Below are 12429 nucleotides of genomic sequence, written 5' to 3'. Positions count from 1 at the left end.
TCGTGAGTCATGATCTACATGAGGCACCGGTAAACCAACACAGACTTAACGCGAGCGCACCGTTTATCTGCCTAACGCGCGTACGTGATGTACGCTTGCGTATTGAATTTGCATCCAGAAGGTCTGAGAACAGCACGCGTAAACTCAGAATAGATCCGAAAATTCTTCATGTCAATAAGCACAAACCCCGTGAGTGATCACTTCTTTTCTCCCCTTCCCGCAAAGGACACATTCTCCCAAACAATGTTCTAAGTGTTGTACAGTTGAGAGATGTCTCATATCAAGTGCCAGGAACAGCCACTACCAACAAACCGAAGTCTGATGATATGTCTCCATAGCTGCTTCGACACAGAGCGGGATCAGTTGGTCTTTGGAACCCAGTGCATTTTGAAACTGGGCCGACCTTTGTCATCCTTTCACGGTACTCTCTCCCTTGACATGTCCTGCTTATCACAAACATAAGATGTAGAAATATGAGAGTCGTTAGTTGATTTGGGAGATTGAGCCTTCGGAACCCATTTGTAGTTCGGTTTAACCCAGTTCTTTTTCGATCTGATGGGTGGCTCAGTACTTGCTTTTGATCTTGATGTCGGCCGTTGAGATGACTTTAATTTTGACTTTGCGGGATCATCTCTTTGATTTGGCTTCTTGGCTGACATTGCCTTCTTGACTTTGGGATTTTGATTCTTGTCATTTGAAGTTTGATTCTTGGCATTGGGAGTTGAATTCTTGGCCTTCTTGGCAATCCAGTCGTCAATGTCTGATCGTGATCTCGAGGGGTTTCTTTTGAAGTATCTCCCTCTTGGCGCGTTCTACCGGCCTTGTGCATAGTAGGGAATGTATGCGCGATTTGGACAATTTCTGGCAATGTGTCCAGGGGTTCCACAGTGAAAACATGTCTTTTTTTTTCACTGTGAAGTTGTTTCTTCCTGCCCCTGGTGGCGTATCTTTGCCTCGTCTCTTGTTGTTCCCACATGCACACTTGTCACAAGAAATCTGTTGTGTTGGAATTGGTGGCCTGTATTTCTCAAAGGCAGGTTGATCAGAAGCAGTTGAGTTTGAAGCAATAGATTCAGAGTTCAAAGAGACATTGGTTTGTTCAGTAGTGCTCTCCTTGTTCTCATCTTCTGCTACTTTACCTGTACATGAATTAGAAACATTAGTATTTTCAACATTAATAACTCCTCCTGACACAAATCCAGCTGGTTTTCCATATTTAGGATGTGCCTCCCTGGCAATTTCTTCCTGTGTCATAGGGATGAATGTGTAGTTATGATTGAAATGTGGAGGAACAATATGATACCATAGACCCTTGTTTTGATTTTCTTTGAATTTTAATTGGGTTTCATATAAGGACTCGATTGTCTGACTTGACGCAGTATAATTTTGGAAACTGACATCAGTTTTTCCACACTTAATTTTTAAAGCGTCAAGTTCTTCAGTTAATGCAGCAAGTTGTCTCTTAATATAGTTATAATTTTCACACTTGTTGCTATACTCTTCCTAAAGCTTCCTAAAGTCCTTGGTTTTTGCTTCTAATTCAGCCTTTAGGGGTTTATGTCCTTTCCTGAGTTGATATCCTTTATATCTCAGGTCTTCAACTTCCCTTTTTAATAAATCAATTTGTTCCTTAAGAAATTTAATCGTATCTTCACTAGATAGCGTACATGAAACTTCACATGATTGAGAACATGAAACTTCATTGACTGGGAGGTTTGTGGAACTCATTGTTTTTCGACAATTCAAAGCGTTAAGTTCTTCAATTATATCAGCTAGACTAAGACGATTGAGATCTTTTGTCTTTTTGATGTCAGCCACGTCCATATCCCATGATTTCGGAAGTGCATTCAGCAGCTTTTTGTTTATCTCAGATTTGGTCAAGACGATCCCAACTATATTCATCTCAGTAGAGAGTGTGGTAAATCGTTGCAACTGAGCTTCCAGGGTTTCTCCAGGAATATAATCGAACATGTTAAAATTTTGTCTTAAAATCTCCTGACGACTCTCTTTCATGTTTTTCAATTCCTTCGTAAAGCACAACTAGAAGTCAAACTTAAATTTAAAAATGCCCCTTGACTATAAACCTCTAAAGTCAAATTTAAAAAGTCAAAGTCAAAAGTCAACCTTAAAAGTCAAATTTAAAAAGTCAAACTTAAAAGTCAAACAGAAAAGCTAAATTTGAAAATTTAAAAGTAAAATGAGAAAGTCAAAGTTTAAAAGTCAAATTCAAAAATTTAAGTAAAAAATCAAAAATAAAATTCAAAAATTAAAAATTAAAATTTTTGGTTGAAAATGGAGCTTAAAAATAAAAGAAATTGATTTTTGGGCTGAATTTGACAAAATTGCGAAAGTTTGGATGCAACTAGGAGTGTTAAAGAATTAAATTTCGGAGTGAATGCACAAGGGATTGGCTAGCCGAGATGGTTAGGCGTTGGGTTGTTGATCCGGAGATCGCAGGTTAGATCCTCGGCTTCTCCAAAGTGCGTCTTATTTTTTTTATGCGAGGCGAGGCTTCTGTGATGCGATGCGAGGTGCGAGGACGTGCGAGGCTGCTGATCGAGAAGGCGTGCGAAGCTACTGATGCGATGCGAGGCTTGCTGCTGCTTAGAAGTGTATAAAGTTTAAACAATCAAATGGTTTAACAATATCCCTTGTAGCTCAACCGGATAAGGCGCGTGGTTTGAAGAGTTGGAGGTCCCAATTTCGACTCTCGGCACCTCTAAATCCCCTATCATTTTATACTAAAGAGCCGCTGATGCGAGGACGAGGCCGTAAACTCCGGACCGTAAACTCTTCAGAAATCACTGTTCTTGTCGAAAAACAGCGTTTTTTCACCCTTTTTGCTCCAAAACTCGATCAAAAACTCGTTTTTAGGAAAAACGCAAAGAACAAACCCCCCTATTTTTGCGAGATCTATCCAAAAACGCAAAAATATCTTCAAAATAAGATCAAATAAGCTCCAGATCTGAAAAAAAATTGATTGATACAACCAAGCTCTGATACCAATTGTAAGTCCCTAATCTGCTTGTGTATCAATCAGATCCGTTTGATGGTGCGGAATCCCAATCAAACAGATGATGTCAGGTCAAATAGAAGAGAAGGAGAAGAAGAAGATGATGATAAATCTATGTATTATATGATTAGAATGAAGATCCGGATACAAGATTCACACACACTAACACACACTCTCTTTTCTCTCTCTCTAAAACACCTTCAAATGCACACACTTAAGCACCTTGGTGTTCATCACCCAATTCCTCACACCCCTCACGCCTATATATATATATATATATATATATATATATATATATATATATATATATATATATATATATATACACACGGGAACCATGGGCCTTTAAATGGGTTTACGGCCGTAAACACCCATTGGGCCGTAAACATCTATATAATATTACATAACAAATCAATTTCCTAGAAAAGCAAAGTATAAACCATAATATTAACCCAACAATCTCCCCCTTGGTTTATAGCTTTCTTTTCTTTTCTTAAATGACCCAACAAGCTCCCCTAAAAAGTAGCTGGCTTTCTTGATAATCTTCATTGGGAACTTGGCTTCAACATTAATCTTCAAATTCTTCACGACTTCAAGATGAACTTGATGAATCTTCAATGAATGACTTCATCTTGAGCGATTGGGCTTTTCTTCAGAATTTGGCATTGAACGCACGTTGGGTGAGGAGGTTTTACGTACTGATTCTTGAAAGATAGTGCTTTCAGCTTGAGAATCTTCAGAGAGAACATCAGAGAGAACAAATCTTCTAGATCACTTCAACAGATACAAAGATAGCAATATACTGATTGAGGAGGCTTCAATGCAATCTGTCACATATATATTTTTCAATTGCAGCTTCACCTTGCTTCTGGGGTTGAAGGATTGAATATCGAAAGACTAATCTTCATTTCTTGCTCCTTCGAATTAGAATTCTTCGATGCTCACAGATGAAGCTTTGGCTCAGAAATCTTCAACACAAACTCCATGAGTCTTATCTATACCTGAAATCACTTTTCAAGACAAAAAAAAACTAAAAGAAAACTTAGCACACAAATTAAAACAGAAATAAAAATATTTTTGGATTTTTGATTTTTTTCAACAAGAAATAAAACAGAAATAACACTATTTTTGGCTTTCTAATTTTTGATTTTTCTTTGATTTTTGAATTTTTCTGATTTTTTTTTATTGTTTTTAATTTTTAATTCTCCCTTAATATTTAAATTAGAAGAAACTATGACAAATTTAACAAAAATAAAAATGATATCTAACTTTAAGAGAGATTTGGGATCAAAGTTTTTAGACAGCCTTTATCCACTTGTCGGTATCTTCTATCTTCACGTCTTTGTCTGGTCGATCGCCGGTATTGTTGTCCACTTAAACACAAAAAAATTATGACTTATTTAGGACATACTATTTGATACAAGACAAGGTGAACTTAAGTTCCTAAAAATTATATCTGATCCTAATTTCTTATATACTATATCTTAAGGACCATTCATTTGACGACGACCAGGAATATTTTCGCCCACCTAAATTGAGCAGCGAGATCTATAGACAATCTTTGAGTGTTCAGCTTTAATTGTACTGGAACATGTTTCCCGCTTCCTGATATGCCCCAGCCATCAAGAACTTCCAGAGTACTCCTTACACCCGGTGAGCAGACAACCATTCAGAGGTAGGATACATTCAGAATTCTATTACTTATTGCTATTACTTATTGTTTTAGAGGGGTTGAGAAGTAGAATGTTGCATATGCTGTGTACCAGGTCGGATTAGAAGTCACGCAAAGGAGACAGCATATGACTAACAGATAAGAGGTATTTCACATATATAACATGCAGAAAAATAGAGTTGCATATGTTGTGTACCAGGTCGGATTGGAAGTCACGCAAAGGAGACAACATATGACTAACAGACGAAAAGAAAGAAAATGATATTCTACAGACCTAATTTATGGGAATTTACCAGTCGCCCCATCCAACCGGAATTATGGACAGAATCCGCACATCGAGGAAAAGTTAAACCATGGTTCCAAGTACGGATTCAATTAATGTGACGAGTAGATTCCCATATATATCTCCCTACTCAACCTATCCGAGCGTCGTATTGTCAGGCTGAACGGATCTAACTAGGTCAAGATTTGTCAAGTCTATAAATATCCTAAGTTCAACTATGCCTAGTCAAGTCCATTTAGAATCTTTCATGCCTACCGACGCATCAAACCAGAGCAAAGACCCTTCAACTTTGGGTACAGTACACAGACTCAGGTTGCCTATTATCACTTGATAATATCACTTCCTAAAACATCTCCCATTCCATAACCAACATATTTTTTATTTTCTGATTTTTTAATGTTTTTGGATTTTTGAAACTTTTCTAATTTTTGTTTTGTTTTTATTTCTCCCCCTAGATTTGTGCATAGGAGAGAAACGAAAGTAAATGCGCAAATTTAAACTATCCTAAAACAAAAATTAGTCTTTAAAGCGAATTAGCTTATGAAAAACTCAGGAGTATAGAGAAGAAAAATCAAACCATAAGTCACCGATTGAATTTGCATCCAGAAGGTCTGAGAACAGTACGCGTAAACTCAGAACAGATCCGAAAATTCTTCATGTCATTAAGCACAAACCCTGTGAGTGATCACTTCTTTTCTTCCCTTCCCGCAAAGCACACATTCTCCCAAACAATGTTCTGAGAGTTGTACAGTTGAGAGATGTCTCATATCAAGTGCCAGGAACAGCCACTACCAACAAACCGAAGTCTGATGATATGTCTCCATAGCTGCTTCGACACAGAGCGGGATCAGTTGGTCTTTGGAACCCAGTGCATTTTGAAACTGGGCCGACCTTTATCATCCTTGCACGGTACTCTCTCCCTTGACATGTCCTGCTTATCACAAACATAAGATGTAGAAATATGAGAGTCGTTAGTTGATTTGGGAGATTGAGCCTTCGAAACCCATTTGTAGTTGGGTTTAACCCATTTCTTTTTCAATCTGATGGGTGGCTCAGTACTTGCTTTTGATCTTGATGTCGGCCGTTGAGATGACTTTAATTTTGACTTTGCGGGATCATCTCTTTGATTTGGCTTCTTGGCTGACATTGCCTTCTTGACTTTGGGATTTTGATTCTTGTCATTTGAAGTTTGATTCTTGGCATTGGGAGTTGAATTCTTGGCCTTCTTGGCAATCCAGTCGTCAATGTCTGATCGTGATCTCGAGGGGTTTCTTTTGAAGTATCTCCCTCTTGGTGCGTTCTGCGAGCCTTGTGCATAGTAGGGAATGTATACGCGATTTGGACAATTTCTGGCAATGTGTCCAGGGGTTCCACAGTGAAAACATGTCTTTTTTTTTTCACTGTGAAGTTGTTTCTTCCTGCCCCTGGTGGCATATCTTTGCCTTGTCTCTTGTTGTTCCCACATGCACACTTGCCACAAGAACTCTGTTGTGTTGGAATTGGTGGCCTGTATTTCTCAACGGCAGGTTGATCAGAAGCAGTTGAGTTTGAAGCAATAGATTCAGAGTTCAAAGAGACATTGGTTTGTTCAGTAGTGCTCTCCTTGTTCTCATATTCTGCTACTTTATCTGTACATGAATTAGAAACATTAGTATTTTCAACATTAATAACTCCTCCTGACACAAATCCAGCTGGTTTTCCATATTTAGGATGTGCCTCCCTTGCAATTTCTTCCTGTGTCATAGGGATGAATGTGTAGTTATGATTGAAATGTGGAGGAACAGTATCATACCATAGACCCTTGTTTTGATTTTCTTTGAATTTTAATTGGGTTTTCATATAAGGACTCGACTGTCTGACTTGACGCAGTATAATTTTGGAAACTGACATCAGTTTTTCCACACGTAATTTTTAAGGCGTCAAGTTCTTCAGTTACAACAACAAGTTGTCTCTTCATATAGTTATAATTTTCACACTTGTAGCTATACTCTTCCTGAAGCTTCCTAAAGTGCTTGGTTTTTGCTTCTAATTCAGCCTTCCGGGGTTTCTGTCCTTTCCTGAGTTAATATCCTTTATATCTCAGGTCTTCAACTTCCCTTTTTAATAAATCAATTTGTTCCCGAAGAAATTTAATCGTATCTTCACTAGATAGTGTACATGAAACTTCACATGATTGAGAACATGAAACTTCATTGACCGGGAGGTTTGTGGAACTCATTGTTTTTCGACAATTCAAAGCGTTAAGTTCTTCAATTATATCAGCTAGACTAAGACGATTGAGATCTTTTGTCTTTTTGATGTCAGCCACGTCCATATCCCATGATTTCGGAAGTGCATTCAGCAGCTTTTTTTATCTCAGATTTGGTCAAGACGATCCCAACTATATTCATCTCAGTAGAGAGTGTTGTAAATCGTTGCAACTGAGCTTCCAGGGTTTCTCCAGGAATATAATCGAACATGTTAAAATTTTGTCTTAAAATCTCCTGACGACTCTCTTTCATGTTTTTCAATTCCCTCATAAAGCACAACTAGAAGTCAAACTTAAATTTAAAAATGCCCCTTGACTATAAACCTCAAAAGTCAACCTTAAAAGTCAAATTTAAAAATTCAAAGTCAAAAGTCAACCTTAAAAGTCAAATTTAAAAAGTCAAACCGAAAAGCTAAATTTGAAAATTTAAAAGTCAAACGAGAAAGTCAAAGTTTAAAAGTCAAATTCAAAAATTTAAGTAAAAAATTAAAAATAAAATTCAAAAATTAAAAATTAAAATTTTTGGTTGAAAATGGAGCTTAAAAATAAAAGAAATTGATTTTTGGGCTGAATTTGACAAAATTGCGAAAGTTTGGATGCGACAAGGAGTGTTTAAGAATTAAGTTTCGGAGTGAATGCACAATGGATTGGCTAGCAAAGATGGTTAGGCGTTGGGTTGTTGATCCGGAGATCGCAGGTTCGATCCTCGGCTTCTCCCAAGCGCGTCTTATTTTTTTTATGCGAGGCGTGGCTTTTGTGATGCGATGCGAGGTGCGAGGACGTGCGATGCTGCTGATCGAGAAGGCGTGCGAAGCTACTGATGCGATGCGAGGCTTGCTGCTGCTTAGAAGTGTATAAAGTTTAAACAATCAAATGGTTTAACAAAATCCCTTGTAGCTCAACCGGATAAGGCGTGTGGTTTGAAGAGTTGGAGGTCTCAAGTTCGACCCTCGGCACCTCTAAATCCCCTATCTTTTTATACTAAAGAGCTGCCAATGCGAGGACGAGGCCGTAAACTCCGGACCGTAAACCCTTCAAAGACCGTAAACTCTTCAGAAATCGCTGTTCTTGTCGAAAAACTGCGTTTTTCACCCTTTTTGCTCCAAAACTCGATCAAAAACTCGTTTTTAGGAAAAACGCGAAGAACAAACCCCCTATTTTTGCAAGATCTATCCAAAAACGCAAAAATATCTTCAAAATAAGATCAAATAAGCTCCAAATTTGAAAAATTTTTATTGATACAACCAAGCTCTGATACCAATTGTAAGTCCCTAATCTGCTTGTGTATCAATCAGATCCGTTTGATGGTGCGGAATCCCAATCAAACAGATGATTTCAGGTCAAATAGAAGAGAAGGAGAAGAAGAAGATGATGATAAATCTATGTATTATATGATTAGAATGAAGATCCGGATACAAGATTCACACACACTAACACACACTCTCTTTTCTCTCTCTCTAGAACACCTTCAAATGCACACACTTAAGCACCTTGGTGTTCATCACCCAATTCCTCACACCCCTCACCCCTATATATATATATATATATATATATATATATATATATATATATATATATATATATATATACACACGGGAAACATGGGCCTTTAAATGGGTTTACGGCCGTAAACACCCATTGGGCCGTAAACATCTATATAATATTACATAACAAATCAATTTCCTAGAAAAGCAAAGTATAAACCATAATATTAACCCAACAATCTCCCCCTTGGTTTATAGCTTTCTTTTCTTTTCTTAAATGACCCAACAAGCTCCCCCTAAAAAGTTGTTGGCTTTCTTGATAATCTTCATTGGGAACTTGGCTTCAGCATTAATCTTCAAATTCTTCACGACTTCAAGATGAACTTGATGAATCTTCAATGAATGACTTCATCTTGAGCGATTGGGCTTTTCTTCAGAATTTGGCATTGAACACACATTGGGTGAGGAGGTTTTACGTACTGATTCTTGAAAGATAGTGCTTTCAGCTTGAGAATCTTCAGAGAGAACATCAGAGAGAACAAATCTTCTAGATCACTTCAACAGATACAAAGATAGCAATATACTGATTGAGGAGGCTTCAATGCAATCCGTCACATATATATTCTTCAATTGCAGCTTCACCTTGCTTCTGGGGTTGAAGGATTGAATGTCGAAAGAATAATCTTCATTTCTTGCTCCTTCGAATTAGAATTCTTCGATGCTCACAGATGAAGCTTTGGCTCAGAAATCTTCAACACAAACTCCATGAGTCTTATCTATACCTGAAATCACTTTTCAAGACAAAACAAAACTAAAAGAAAACTTAGCACACAAATTAAAACAGAAACAAAAATATTTTTGGATTTTTGATTTTTTTCAACAAAAATAAAACAGAAATAATACTATTTTTGGCTTTCTAATTTTTGATTTTTCTTTGATTTTTGAATTTTTCTGATTTTTTTTATTGTTTTAAATTTTTAATTCTCCCTTAATATTTAAATTAGAAGAAACTATGACAAATTTAACAAAAATAAAAATGATATCTAACTTTAAGAGAGATTTGGGATCAAAGTTTTTAGACAGCCTTTATCCACTTATCGATACCTTCTATATTCACGTCTTTGTCTGGTCGATCACCGGTATTGTTGTCCACTTAAACACGAAAAATTATGACTTATTTAGGACATACTATTTGATACAAGACAAGGTGAACTTAAGTTCCTAAAAATTATATCTGATCCTAATTTCTTATATACTATATCTTAAGGACCATTCATCTGACGACGACCTGGGATATTTTCGCCCACCTAAATTGAGCAGCGAGATCTATAGACAATCTTTGAGTGTTCAGTTTTAATTGTACTGGAACATGTTTCCCGCTTCCTGATATGCCTTAGCCATCAAGAACTTCCAGAGTACTCCTTACACCGGGTGAGCAGACAACCATTCAGAGAGAGGATACATTCAAAATTCTATTACTTATTGCTATTACTTATTGTTTCAGAGGGGTTGAGGAGTAGAAGGTTGCATATGCTGTGTACCAGGTCGGATTAGAAGTCACGCAAAGGAGACAACATATGGCTAACAGATAAGAGGTATTTCACATATATAACATGCAGAGAAATAGAGTTGCATATGTTGTGTACCAGGTCGGATTGGAAGTCACGCAAAGGAGACAACATATGACTAACAGACGGAAAGAAAGAAAATGATATTCTACAGACCTAATTTATCGGAATTTACCAGTCGCCCCATCCAACCGGAATTAAGGACAGAATCCGCACATCGAGAACATGAAACTTCATTGACCGGGAGGTTTGTGGAACTCATTGTTTTTCGACAATTCAAAGCATTAAGTTCTTCAATTATATCAGCCAGACTAAGACGATTGAGATCTTTTGTCTTTTTGATGTCAGCCACGTCCATATCTCATGATTTCGGAAGTGCATTCAGCAGCTTTTTGTTTATCTTAGATTTGGTCAAGACGATCCCAACTATATTCATCTCAGTAGAGAGTGTGGTAAATCGTTGCAACTGAGCTTCCAGGGTTTCTCCAGGAATATAATCGAACATGTTGAAATTTTGTCTTAAAATCTCCTGACGACTCTCTTTCATGTTTTTCAATTCCCTCGTAAAGCACAACTAGAAGTCAAACTTAAATTTAAAAATGCCCCTTGACTATAAACCTCAAAAGTCAAATTTAAAAAGTGAAAATCAAAAGTCAACCTTAAAAGTCAAATTTAAAAAGGCAAACCGAGAAGCTAAATTTAAAAAATTTAAAAGTTAAACAAGAAAGTCAATTTTTAAAGTCAAAGGTCAAAGTTTAAAAGTCAAATTCAAAAGTTTAAGTAAAAAATCAAAAATAAAGTTCAAAATTTAAAAATTAAAATTTTTGGTTGAAAATGGAGCTTAAAAATAAAAGAAATTGATTTTTGGGCTGAATTTGGCAAAATTGCGAAAGTTTGGATGCGACTAGGAGTGTTTAAGAATTAAATTTCGGAGGGAATGCACAAGGGATTGGCTAGCCGAGATTATTAGGCGTTGGTTTGCTAATCCGGAGGTCGCATGTTTGATCCTTGGCTTCTTCAAAGCGCGTCTTATTTTTTTATGCGAGGCGAGGCTTCTGTGATTCGATGCTAGGTGAGGCGAGGTTGCTGCGATGCGATGCGAGGTGCGAGGCTGCTGATCGAGAAGGCGTGCGAAGCTACTGATGCTATGCGAGGCTTGTTGCTGCTTAGAAGTGTATAAAGTTTAAACAATCAAACGGTTTAACAAAATCCCTTGTAGCTCAACTGGATAAGGCGCGTGGTTTGAAGAGTTGGAGTTCTCAAGTTCGAATCTCGGCACCTCTAAATCCCCTATCTCTTTATACTAAAGAGCTGCTGATGTGAGGACGAGGCCGTAAACTACAGCGACCGTAAACACGTTTACGAAAACTCTTCAGAAATCGTTGTTCTTGACGAAAAACATCGTTTTTTCACCCTTTTTGCTCCAAGAGGCAGTAAACTCCGGCGACCGTAAACACGTTTACGTAAACTCTTCAGAAATCACTGTTCTTGACGAAAAACAACGTTTTTTTCACCCTTTTTGCTCGAAAACTCGATCAAAAACTCGTTTTTAGGAAAAACGCAAAGAACAAACCCCCCTATTTTTGCGAGATCTTTCCAAAAACGCAAAAATATCTTCAAAATAAGATCAAATAAGCTCCAGATCTGAAAAAATTGATTGATACAACCAAGGTCTGATACCAATTGTAAGTCCCTAATCTGCTTGTGTATCAATCAGATCCGTTTGATGGTGCGGAGTCCCAATTAAACGGATGATGTCATGTCAAATAGAAGAGAAGAAGAAGAATATGATGATGAATCTATGTATGATATGATTAGAATGAAGATCCGGATACAAGATTCACACACACTAACACACACTCTCTTTTCTCTCTCTCTCTCTAGAACACCTTCAAATGCACACACTTAAGCTCCTCTACTGTGCATCACTCTTTTCCTCACACCCCTCACCCCTATATATACATGAGAATATGGGCCAGGTAAACATGGGCCGTAAACAGGGTTTACGGCCGTAAACCTATTTACGGTCGTAAACACCACCCTGGCCGTAAACTTGACCGTAAACACATAAGATATTACATAAAAATACAATTTCTTAGAAAAGCAAAGTATAAACCATAATATTGATCCAACAGGAGATCACAGCCCTAATGTCACCAAC

The sequence above is a fragment of the Lactuca serriola genome, chromosome 9, assembly GCF_051521515.1.
Source record: "Lactuca serriola cultivar US96UC23 chromosome 9, Lser_US96UC23_V15, whole genome shotgun sequence".
In the NCBI taxonomy this organism is placed as follows: domain Eukaryota; kingdom Viridiplantae; phylum Streptophyta; class Magnoliopsida; order Asterales; family Asteraceae; genus Lactuca; species Lactuca serriola.
The sequence above is the reverse complement of the archived record's forward strand: the minus strand, read 5'-3'. Positions refer to the sequence as shown.